We start from the raw sequence: 12,956 nt of genomic DNA on the forward strand, positions 1-12,956 counted from the left end.
GCAGGCGGACTCTCAACCACTGCGCCACCAGGGAAGCCCTACTTTATGCTTTTATATCTGTCATTTCTCATGGGCTTAATAAAACTTTATGCTTTTTCAGCTGTGTAAAAGTTTAGAAAATTGATTCATTTTTTTCTTGCTTGATTCAACTATGTTAAAGACAGTCATCGGAGATGATGTTAATTTTTGCCTTTGTGTCTTATCTTCTTCAGTGTTTTTTAAACTTGCCAAACAAGGAGCTTCCCTGGTGGTCCAGTGGTAAAGAATCTGCCTTCCAGCGCAGGGGACGTGGGTTCAATCCCTGGTCAGGGAACTAAGATCCCGCATGCAGTGTGTCAACTAAGCTCTTGCACCTCACTGAGAGGGCCTGCATGCTGCAACGAAAGATCCCACATGCCTCAGCGAAGACCCTGCATGCCGCAACTAAGACCCGATGCAGCCGAAAAATAACCCCCCAAAAAACTTGCCATGGGACACAGGTAGGTTCACTTATTGAATATTTGTTATGATCAGTATGAAAATGCTTATTTATAAATATTTCTGTTTGGTACAATTCTAGGTATAAAAGTAAAAAGATGTAAGAAAGGCAAAAGTAAAAAGCTATATAAAAACAGAAAAACAAGGAGCACATAAAATTATTTTTAGAATTAAATCACAGCTGCTTTTACTTTAGTACCAACTATGACAAGATTTTTTCAACTTTTAAATTGGAATATTTTCAGTAATTCAGAAATCTTGGAAGAATGGTGTAAGTGACAGCATATATTAATAGCTTTTACCTCAGTTTACTGATTGTTAAATATTGTTAATATTTTCTAACAATCTAAAAAGTTACATCTTTTATTTGGGTAGTTGAGAATTATATCTTGTTTCTGTTTTTTTTTTTTGGTAGTTTGCTTCTTGGTGATTAGGTACAGAGACAAAAAGACCCTGTGATAGAATCATCCCCTCACTTTCATCAGTGCCTACCTCGTGGTATCTGCTACTTGTGAGCCATTCATTTAGGGCATGGGTTCTCTTGGATCATAGCAAGGGGTGAAGAGGGGAAATAAGCGAATATTCTCTCTATAAGGTGTCTCCCTCCCCTCCCCCTCCTCTTTTTGATAAGTACTTACTGGTCTGAAGAATTAACCATGCACATCAAAGCAGGGTGAATTCAATTTTCTTTTCTTCTTATCAAGTGAAGAAAGGTCAGTCTTTCTAGGTTTTTCTGGTGTAGTGTATCATCCATCAGAGAGTTTGCTATGATTTTGGATTCTGTTACATTTCCCACAAACCTGTCTTCAGAGTTAATAGTTTATAGCACTCTCGTTCAGATAAGAAGGATTGGCGCTGGAGGATTTATGATATCTAACCTAATTTTCCATCACCATACCTTGACCTTGGCTTTATAAGTTGTAGCCCATACAAAGCAATCGATTGCTACCTGATAGAGGCAAATGACCCTCTTTAACTCTAGGGCAATAGCTAATAAGGTCTTGATAATTGTGATTTATCCACTGTCAGCGGTGATTGCATGTGCCTCTCTGAAGCTGCCCTGAATTGATGGATGCAACCTGTATGACAGGAAGCCAGTTCCAGAGGCTTTCTCCTTTTATCCTTAGCATTGCCAGGGCTCCTAGAATGGGACTGATGAAGTCATTTTTCTTTCATTGTGGTTTTTTATAATGAAATATGGTAAAAATTCATCTTCTCTTGAGCGTGCCATTTTTCCCTTGTCAGATCTACAGTCTTTCCTTGACTGAACCGATTTGTTATCTACAAAAGCAGTGGCCTTGCACTTCCCTTTTGATTCAAGGAGCTCTGGGTTGGCCAAGAGGTGTTTTCTTCTATAAATTTAGTAGTAGGTCAGCTCTTTCCTTAGCCAAGACGTTTGGTTTCCCTTTTAATGAATTTGAGAGAAAAAGAAATATCTGTTATTGGTGACCCTCTGGAATACTTCAAACTGTCTCATCCTTCAGGCATCATTGACCAACACCCTAGGCAGTAGCAAAACCCTGTGTTAGGAGAAACCAAAACTAATTTTTCTGTATGTCCCAGGATTGAAAGATACCTTAGTCATTAGTAAAAATGAGGATGTGATAATCTGGATCCCTCTTGTTTAAAGACGTCATCACATACGAATTTGAGGAACGCTCAGAGTCAAGCTCTTTGTGCTTCTGGCTTGTCTGAAGTGAAAGCCTCTTGGCATGTTCTTTAAAACATTGAATCATGGGTAATACTGGATTTACTATTATCAGTAAAACAAGAAAGTAGCTGGGGCAAGAAGAGAAGATCTTATATCCTGATGTTCAGCCCTGCCACAATGATACATTTTATATATTTTTTCCACTGGCTTTTGCTGGGTAGTATTTGATTTCAGTTCAACTTGCATCTGAACTCCTATTTGCTTTTGTGTTTGTTCAGATTTATTAAATAAAAGTATGTTAAGCATTTCTTGGGCACAGGAAAATGAAGACTCCTTCAAGCTTTCTCAGGCCCTTTATTCAGTATACCCCACCTTCCACATTATTATAATTGTCTGTTATGACACAGACCACTAGTTCCCCTCAATATCCATTTTCTCTTTCTTCTGTACAGATAGAATTCCTTTTTTTCTTTTTTTAAAATTAGTTATCTATTTTATACATATTAGTGTATATATGTCAATTAGAGTCTCCCAATTCATCCCACCCCTCCGCTTTCACACCTTGGCGTCCATATGTTTGTTCTCTACATCTGTGTCTCAATTTCTGCCTTGCAAGCCGGTTCAAGTACAGACAGAATTTCTAGTTTTTAGCTGGGTGCATGGTTGCCCTGAGAATAAAGGCTACATTTCCCTGTACCCTTTGCAGCTAGTTGTGGCCATATGACTCTATTCTGGTCATTTGGGATGTGAGGGAAAGTAATGTGTATAGCTTCCAGAAAGAAGGGCATGCCCTTTCTTTTTCTCTTCTTTTACTGTGCTGAGTAGAATGTAAACATGACAGCAGGTCATCTTAGAGCTTGTGGACAATGGCAACCCTCAAAGGATGGTAGTGCAACAAGGTAGAAAGAGCCTTGGTCCCTGGACAACCCCATGGAATAGAGCAGATCTGTCAGCCCTACACCTTTATCTGGGCTGTTTCATGAGAGAGAGATAAATCTTATTTAACTCACTGCAATTTTGGGTCTCTGCTTCATGCATCCAAACCTGTATTCTAATTAAAAACCTATTGTCTGGGGACTTCCCTGGTGGTCCATTGGGTAAGACTCTGTGCTCCCAATGTTGGGGGCCTGGGTTGGATCCCTGGTCAGGGAATTAGATCCTGCATGCCGCAACTAAGAGTCTGCATGCTGCAACTAAGAAGTCTGCATGCTGCAACTAAGACCCGGCGCAGCCTAAATAAGTAAGTAAGTAAGTAAGTAAATATTTTTTTTTAAATGCTAAAAGATTTCTCAAAAAAAAAAAAGAAGCCCCCCCCCCCCAAACCTATTGTCGCCTTTCCCAGTGGACTGAAGCTCCTTGGGGATAGGCACTATATTCTGGTCACCATTTGTGTTCAGCTGGTTCAGGACTAATTGGTTGGCTCTGGAGGTGGAACTGGAAACAGATGAGTTTTTTTCCTCCAAATGAAAGGACCTATTTAATGAGACACAATTACGTAGGGTACAAGTAAAACACAAGTAAACTTTTCTGCTGCTTCTTGCCTTCCTAGACTCAGTGGGGAGGGTCCCTAGGCAGAAGGGCAGGATAAGAAATAACCGGGCTTTGTCTAGTATCCATGGTCCACTAGGGTGTCACCACCCTCCCCTCTCTACTGTTGGTATGGTTGGAACCTAACCCTATATGCACCCTTGGCCTTCTGCCTAGGGGCTCTCCCCTTTCTTCCCCACAGAGTCTAGGAAGGCAAGAGGCAGGTGCATGTCCCATTGCCTTAGGCTATTCCACTGGGCTCTCCTTGAATGGGGCCTGCTCTGGGGTTCAGACTCTGGAAAGAACTTGTGCTGGTAGCCTAGGCAGCCTAATTACTATATCAAGGTAGACAGGCATTTAGGGGTTGGGTTACAGAATCACATTAAGGGCCAGATACTTAGGGGCTGGGACCCCCCCCTCCAGGCAGAAATGACTCATTGATCCTATAAAACATATGGATCCAAGCCAATTCTATGCTTACATTAAAAGCACCTTGTACCATCATTGTCAAGTCATAAACCATAACAATTGTTTGGACAAAGAGAATTTCATATATACACTGTTAACTAGATATAAAGTTGTTAACTAAGTAAGCGAAAAGGCAAGAAAAGAGCACCAACGCATCACAGAGACAGCAACTGCAGGAAGCAGCTACCACTCACAGGGTTTGGGCAGCAAAGACTAGCATTACTAAAATTTAGACACTGGGAGGAGGGGCCTGTGGGTGGAGCTCAGGTCTCAGGGGCAGCCACAGCTCTACTGGGACCAGCATCTCTGAGCTTGGAGAAGGATCCCTGTGGGCTTGAGAACCGGACCACTAGGAAGGAGACAGCAGCTGGGATGAGGCTAGTGTTACACGTGTTGGAAAAACTGCAAACTGGATTTAAATACTTCCATGGGGGTGGAGGCAGACATTGCTGGTGTGACGCTCACAGTACTTGTGAGCAGACAGGAGTCCCTTCTCTCTCTCCAACCTCCCAGTCTCCCTTGATCAGAGTGGAACCTGACAGGGAGACTGCTGGCCAGGCAGAAATGTGGTTTGCAGACGCCTACTTCCAGCACCACAAGGCACAGCATAGAAAGATGGGTTTGGAGCTGCGAGACTAGAGCTTAGTAACTGGCACACACCTCAATGGTGTCTAAATTCAGACTGTTGCAAGTTGTGTCAACTAGCATGATAGGTAAGGCCTACAGACTTCAGCGACTTAAGGGACAATCTGGTGACTTAAAGGGAGAAAGATTTGTTCCGGGGAGATGAGGCAGATGAAACATCACAGGGCTGGTGATAGGAAATAAGTCTCAAAGAATGCAGAGGATTTCCATAGGCAAACCAGTGTAAGAAGGATGCTCCAGTGAGAAAGAACAATAGACTCAAAGACCCAAAGGCGGGTCCAAACCCTTAAAAAGACTGAGTTACAGGGACTTCCCTGGTGGCGCGGTGGTTAAGAATCCACCTGCCGGGCTTCCCTGGTGGTGCAGTGATTAAGAATCCGCCTGCCAATGCAGGGGATACAGGTTCGTGCCCTGGTCCGGGAAGATCCCACATGCCATGAAGCAACTAAGCCCGTGAGCCACAACTACAGGGCCTGTGCTCAAGAGCCCGTGAGCCACAGCTACTGAGCCCGTGTGCCACAACTACCGAAGCCCACGTGCCTAGAGCCCATGCTCCACAACAAGAGAAGCCACCGCAATGAGAAGCCCGTGCACCGCAAAGAAGAGTAACCCCCACTTACTGTAACTAGAGAAAGCCCATGTGCAGCAACAAAAGACCCAACGCAGCCAAAATAAATAAATAATAAAATAAATTATATAAAAAAAAAAAAAAAGAATCCACCTTCCAATGCCGGGGACACGGGTTCGAGCCCTGGTCCGGGAAGATGCCACATGCTGTGGAGCAACTAAGCCCATGCACCACAACTACTGAGCCTGTGCTCTAGAGCCCGTGTGCCACAACTACTGAGCCCACGTGCCACAACTACTGAAGCCCCCATGCCTAGAGTCCGTGCTCCACAACAAGAGAAGCCACCACAATGAGAAGCCCACGCACCGCAACGAAGAGTATCCCTCAGGACAAAGCCTGAGCTACTCAAGCCTTTGGGCTTCCCTAGGATAAGGCAGGAGTTGGGGCATGACTGGGGGAGCCCAGGACCAGCGACCTCCTAGGAATCTCACCCTCAGAGTAGGTAGGATTTTCTATCAGTTCTTCCTCTCTAAGGGTGATGTTTTATGCTGGGCTGACTTGGGCAAATTACTTAAAATTTCTGCTTAGGGAAGATTATTCCCACTTGATAAATAAGGAGACTGAGGCTCTACAAAGTTAAGTAACATGTCCGTGATCACAGAAGCAGTGACTCAGATCACCTGATTTCCTACTGGACATCATTGCCTTCATATCCCCATGGATTCTCCAGCTAAGCACGGCCAGCATGAATGCCTTCCCTTCGTTCACACCTAGTGCCAGACCTTCTTTCTGGATCTCTGAAGTCTGTTGGTGACTATATGGTTTGGGTTCCTTCCTTCTTTCTACCTCCATGCCCCTACCTTACCCCATACAGTCAATCATGAAGTCTTATAGATTTCACCTGCTAAATATACATTCTCTACTCTCTGTCACTGCTGGCTTGTCTTTATTCAAGTACTCACTTGATTGCTGCTAAAGCTTTCCATAGGTCTCCCTGTTTCCAGCTTTGTCCTTCTCCAATCCAGGCACCATTCTGAGGCCAGGGAAAGCTTTCAAAGACACAAAAATGTCATTCTTCTTCTTAAAAAGGCTTTCAATGGCTCCCATGGCTTCCTGGAGAAAATCCAAGGCCACCATAACATGGTCCCTATGAACTCCTCCAGCTTTGCTGGCCTTTGTCTCCCTATCTTGGGATGGGGCAGGGGGACACCTGTGGCCAGGAAAACAGGGTCGAGGTTCACCTTGCTCCCTCCACTGACTAAGCTATGGGCAAGAAATCACAGTGATGCCACGTGGTGTTCTGTGTACCCCAGCAGGTCGCCTGCTTCTGATTTAGTGGCTGTGCTGCTCCAGCCTTTGCTTACTGCGGTGCAGCAGTGATGCAGACCCTGCGGGCTTCCGTTTTCTGTGCTGAAATGAGTGTGTGAGGGTGCCTCTGGGTATTGCTTCTGTGCTCTCTTGTCTAGTCCTCTTCCTCTTTTTCTTTCTTTCTTCCTTTTTTAAAAAGTATAGTTAGCCTTTTGTCTCATTGCACCTGAGAAAACAAGATGGGTCATGGGCAGCTCTCCTGGAGCCATATGAGAAAATTCAGCCAGGGTTCTCCTCTTGCAGTGGCTGCTCAAGCCAGCTGGTCTGATCCGAAAATGCCGCCTCCATAAGTGCTGCCAGTGTTTCTGATAGTACCCCAAGGATATCGGCTTCATTAAGTGGGACTAAGTGAACTTCCTGGAATGAGTCACCCAACATATCTACCTTACCCCAGAAACAATGCTAGATCTTTGTACATAAAACAAACAAAAAGCGAAAACAAAACAAAACAAAAAACAAAAAAAGAAAAAACTAACAAAGCAAAACAAAAACAACTTCAAAAGATAGTATATTTATATTAGACAGGAATCTTTTAATGCAAAGGGTAGAAACTCAATTCAAATTAGCTTAAGCCTAAAAGAGAATTTATTAACTTATTTAACTAGTAAATCTAGGGGTAGAGCTGGATCCAGGGATACAAATGTTATTATTATCATTATTATTTTTCTCTCTTTCTGTTCTGCTCCTGTCTGTGTTGGCCACATTCTCTCCTATTTCAAGATGTGTTCCCTGTGTGCAGGAGGTGAAGGGCGGCATGGCTGCAGCCACCCCAGGAGACCGAGAGCTGCCCTCTCTCAACATCTCTCTGTAAACTCCTGAGGAAAGACTCTGATTCATTCTGCTTTACTCATTTGTCCTACCTGCCCTCCCCCTCCCCTGCTCCCCTCAATCCAGGAGGAAGGGGAACACCACTTACTACAAAGGCTTAAGGCTTAAGATCAGAAGCCCATTGCTATGGTCGAGGGGTGGAGAACTCTGATTGAGACTTCATCCAGAACTGCATAGAACTCAGGGGGCAGTTACCCAAAGAAATGGGGCTGTTGTTTTTAGAACACGGAGGAAAGGCATGTTGGGTAGACAAAAAAAAAAAAAAAAAGGCAACCAAAGAGATATCTCTACTATTATCACCTCCACTATAAACACCATCACTGTTATTGGAAACTACCGTGTTCTAGGCACAGAGCAGGTCCTTTATTACACAGCCTCTGTCGTAACATTACATATGACACTCACCATTTTATAGAAGAGGAAGCTGACACTTAGAAAATTTAGCACACTGGCTCAGAGTCATGGAGCTAGTCTGTCTGAGGCCAGGCCCATGCACTTTGTACTGCACTAACCTTCTCCTGGTTGGGGAGTCCTCTGTCTTGACATTGTATGTTAATTATGGCTCACAGATGGCCCTATGAAGGAGCAACCGGAAGAGTACATGACTTTTAAAATTGATTTTTAGTCACATTGGCCAACTCATGTTTTTCTAATGTTGAAGGTGCATTTTTTTTAAGGGAATTCCTTTATTTTTATTATTTATTTATTTATTTATTTATTCATTTATTCATTTATGGCTGTGTTGGGTCTTCATTTCTGCGCAAGGGCTTTCTCTGGTTGCGGCAAGCGGGGGCCACTCTTCATTGCGGTGCGCGGCCCTCTCACTATCGCGGCCTCTCTTGTTGCGGAGCACAGTCTCCAGATGCGCAGGCTCAGTAGTTGTGGCTCACGGGCCCAGTTGCTCCGTGGCATGTGGGATCCTCCCAGACCAGCGCTCGAACCCGTGTCCCCTGCATTGGCAGGCAGATTCCCAACCACTGCGCCACCTGGGAATCCCTGAAGGTGCATTTTTATGATCCAATCTGTGGAATGAGGTTAAAGAACCAGTACTTTTCTCTCATGGGCTGAATGTGACTGCTGAGGTGAAGATGAGGAGGATGAGTTATTATTATTATAATATTTTTATGTGAAAGGGGCATCCCACGGTATCTTGTGCTCAGCAAATGTGACTTTCCTCCTCTTCTCAAGAAACAAACCAACAAACTGGGAAAAAACCTCTCTCTTGATTTTCCAAAATAATCCCAGCTTCACTATGCTTCCCAGTTCTGATAGATTAGGGCTGAGTTATTTAACTGGAACAGGGCTGCATAAGCTCATGCCAGGGACATGAAAGCCCACCTAGAGACATTTTAAATTCAGTGTTGCCAATAAGCATTTGTAAAAACAGAAGCCTACAAAGCAGTTTTGCATCCATTCTTTTACTTTGGATTAAGTTAAAAAATCATTTACAATGGGTTTGCCACTAGCTGTTAAAGACATGAAGCATATGGATAAGTATCAAAAACAAAAGCATGGAAACAATTTACCCTTGACTCTGAGCTACATAGTGGGTTGAGGGAAGCAGTCAATGTTACATATATACTTAAACGTATATACTGTATATACTTAAAATGTACTCCATCTCTTACAGAGTTCACACACACCCACACACAGTTTCAGTGCTCTGTGAACTTAAAATGTGGCTCACCTCTACAGTGAAGAAACTTAGAGGCATTAATATGGAAGCCTGGTTTTATCTTTTTTATTTTTATTTATTTATTTTGAAATCAAGATTTGGAGGAGTCTAATTCTCCGCAAATACAGATTCTCTGTATTTCTAGTATATTCCCTTCTGTCTTTTTTTAAAAAATTGAAGTATAGTTGACTCACAATGTTATGTTAGTTTCTGATGTATAGCAAAGTGATTGAGATATATATTCTTTTTCATATTCATTTCCATTATGGTTTATCACAGGGTATTGAATGTAATTCCCCGTGCTATACAGTAGGACCTTGTTGTTCATCTGTTTTTTATATATAGTAGTTTGTATCTAGCCTGGTACCATCTTGATCACAGTATACTTCACTAGGCTGGGGGGGACTCTCAAGGCACATGAAAAACGTTTATTTGACTTAAGTCTCCCAGTTATACGCCTTCAGTTAGTGACTGGCTGTCACAAAGGGCTTACAGAGACTGTGGTGTTTATAGGTCATCATTGGTGTTGTCCCCTTCACAGTCTCCTGCTCAGGGTGGGAGGTCATATTTCGTTCCACCCTCCTGGTCAGGGGTGGGCATGCAGGCCAAGGTGAGTCAGGCTGCAGATGGGTCAATGGCCTCTAAGATGACTCCATGCCAAGCATCTGCCCAAACTGTCCAGATGGTGACCACACTGGAATAAGCAATTTCTTTGTCTTTAAGAGGATCAAGATGTAGAGAGAGTTGGTGGGTTTGAGAGCAGGAGCTGCAAATACACGGAGAGGGCCTTCTGCAGATGCCACAGGGCCTCAAAGCCACAAGTAAGCTGAAGTCAAGAGGTGGAGGAAGGGCATGTAGCGCTCCCAGCCATCATGGTAACAGGTGTTCCTTGAATGGGACTTCCTAGGCCAGTGCATTTGGGAAACACCACATGCATATCCCCTCTTGGAGAGTCACAAGGTGCTTTAGCATTTTAAAGATTCTGAAGATCCCACAGCAAGAAACTTGTCTAAACACTGTTAACTCAGTGTTTCCCAGAGGTATTTGACCACGGAACTCTCACCTGTTCCCATTTTACCATGTTCCAGGGAACGATGTTTGGAGTGGGAGCTGGCATGTGTGTGGGAGTAAAAGGAGAAATGGCAGCAGAAACAGAGTGGCGGCTCTGTCGAGTTCCTGGTCGTTAGATCTGTTCCACACTCCGAACTGCATTCTAGTTGTCGTGAGCCAAGGTCTGTCTTTGGGCTGCCATGGTATTTTAGAGTTCCTTATTTCCACCAGTATCCTTATCTCAAACCTCCACTCATTAAGATGAATTGAGTCTTTTTACTTGTAACTAAGAGACTGACTAATGTAACTGGATGTTAGCTGTGTCTCCCCAGATACTGCGACCAGTGACAAACGTCCCTACTTCCTTGTGAGACGTTGGACCACCTATGTGGGATGTGCTAAGAGACCGTGGAACTGGTGTGGCCAGTATTCACCCCTCGTGTGCTTCAGGTGAGGGGGAAGAGGAGGGAGAATCATCATGGGGGTGGACAGTGAGAATCCTTTGGAGAAAGAGTTGTCAGTGTGTCTTCCTCAGGGATGGGGGAGCTGTCTCCCCCAGCGTAGTAAGCCAAATCAGGGGGCCTTCAGAATTTCAGGTGGAGGGACTGGTGCTTGTTTTCACAAGAGCTGGCAGAATGAAGCAAGAAGGCACTGATGGAGGAGCTGGACTCCCGTGGGTGCAGGAACTAAGGTGTGAACAGGTGAGGACCCATGACAGAGGGAGTGGAACTTCACCATAATAAAGAGAATCTCACGGAGGGGCAAGGTGAACCCAGCATCAAGAGTCTGGAGGTGGACAGTAGGGACACTAGAGCTGAGGGGATGGCATCTGTGGCCAGAATAGGGAAGAACCTTTGTATTCTATTACAAGTTAACCACTAAAGGGATGTTGCCTATAAGCTTAAATTATACATAATGGCCCATCTCTGGGAGCCCTGCTTCCCAGGTAATGAACATTAAGCTAAAATACCTTTGTTTAGCTCACTGGAAACATCCTGACCAGGCCCACCTGTGAATGACTGCAGGGAGGAAGAAATTAACACATCCCCTCCAGAGGCTGATGGGAACCAGGAAATGCTTGACTTTACGCCTGCCCATTTTAGTATAAAAGAAGCCTGAATTCTAACTCAGGCAAGATGGTTCTTTGGGACATGAGCCCACCATCTTCTTGGTCTGCCAGCTTTCTGGAAGTTGCTATTTCTTTTTCTTTTTTTTTTTTTTTGCGGTACGCGGGCGTCTCACTGTTGTGGCCTCTCCCGTTGCGGAGCACAGGCTCCGGACGCGCAGGCTCAGCGGCCATGGCTCACGGGCCCAGCCGCTCCGCGGCATGTGGGATCTTCCCGGACCGGGGCACGAATCCGTGTCCCCTGCATCGGCAGGCAGACTCTCAACCACTGCGCCACCAGGGGAGCCCCGAAAGTTGCTATTTCTTGCCGCAATAACTCGTCTCTCAGTTTACTGGCCTGTCCTGTGGCGAGCAGTATGAGCTCGGACTAGGTAACAGTACCATCTATAGTGGTGACTACATCAGGGTCCTTGGTGGGGAGGAGGGTTCCCCTGTGAGGAAGAAGTGTTGGTAATTGTGTGTCTGCTGTGCTGAGGCCTGCTTTTGGATTACAACTCCACCAGTGGAAGAAGATTTCACTCTCCCTATCTCTTTTCTCTCCTAGGACTCCTGGTCCCTGGGGGACCCAGAGGCAACAGAGGGCACAGTGGAGGAGGCATAGAAGGAGCTGACTACGGCTCATGCATCCCATTCTCAGCAGTTTTCCTAGCAGAGGTAGGTCCCAGTTTGGGGAAGAGAGAAGTTTTAACTGAATGTGAGTTTGGAGATTGGCTTTTTGACCAGGCTAGAATTTTTGCCTAAAATGACCACAGGACTTTTATGCTCTGAGGGACTGGAGACTCTCTGAGCCTCAGGTTGGGATGGAGAAGGTCTGCATGTGAGTTTTGCAGATGACATGCCTTTGGCTCATTCAGGCCTGCACTCTACGGACCTGGAGTAGGACATAGCTAAACATCAGTATGAAGTGTTTAGAGGTGTTTGCACTGCTTCCTAAGTAACTATGCATGAACTAATTCTAACATGAAAGCTTTTGAACACTTACACTGCATATCTGATTAACAGTCAATTCACATGTGTTCAGTCATTGAACATTGTTAAGCACCTGAGCTGGATGCTGGGACTACGAGGGTGAATAAGAGTTGCTTCCTGTCCTCAGAAGCATGCAGTCTAGTGTGCGAAGCCCTAGTCCAACCTGGGGCTTTCCTCCTTTCGGCTGTAGAAGAATCACAGTGCTGTTGGTTTAAATGTATCGTCACTCCTAAGTCTGATTTGGTAGGTCTGTGCTGGGGCCTAAGAATCTGCATTTTAACAAGCATCTTGTTCTAAGACCACCCATGGAAAAATAATATTATTTATATAAAAATAATATATATAATATCTAAAAATTATATATATAATATATATACAATTTTATATATAAAAATATAAAATAATATATATATATAAATAATATAATAGTAATCTAGCCTTCTAATCAGCACCACATACCAAAGCAGTTTAAAAAAAATAATAAACTTATTTATTTATCTGTTTTTATTTTTGGCTTTGTTGGGTCTTCGTTGCTGTGCCCAGGCTTCCTCTATTTGCGGCGAGGGGTGCTACTCTTCCTTGCGGTGGGAGAGCTTCTCATTGT

General features: G+C 44.3%; 1 pseudogene; it reads left to right on the top strand.

Annotated features, from left to right (window-relative positions):
• Positions 1-6,883: 6,883 nt before the first annotated feature.
• Positions 6,884-7,052, top strand: LOC136119213 (small ribosomal subunit protein uS14-like; annotated as a pseudogene).
• Positions 7,053-12,956: the final 5,904 nt, after the last annotated feature.

The sequence above is a fragment of the Phocoena phocoena genome, chromosome 2 (assembly GCF_963924675.1).
Source record: "Phocoena phocoena chromosome 2, mPhoPho1.1, whole genome shotgun sequence".
In the NCBI taxonomy this organism is placed as follows: Eukaryota; Metazoa; Chordata; class Mammalia; order Artiodactyla; family Phocoenidae; genus Phocoena; species Phocoena phocoena.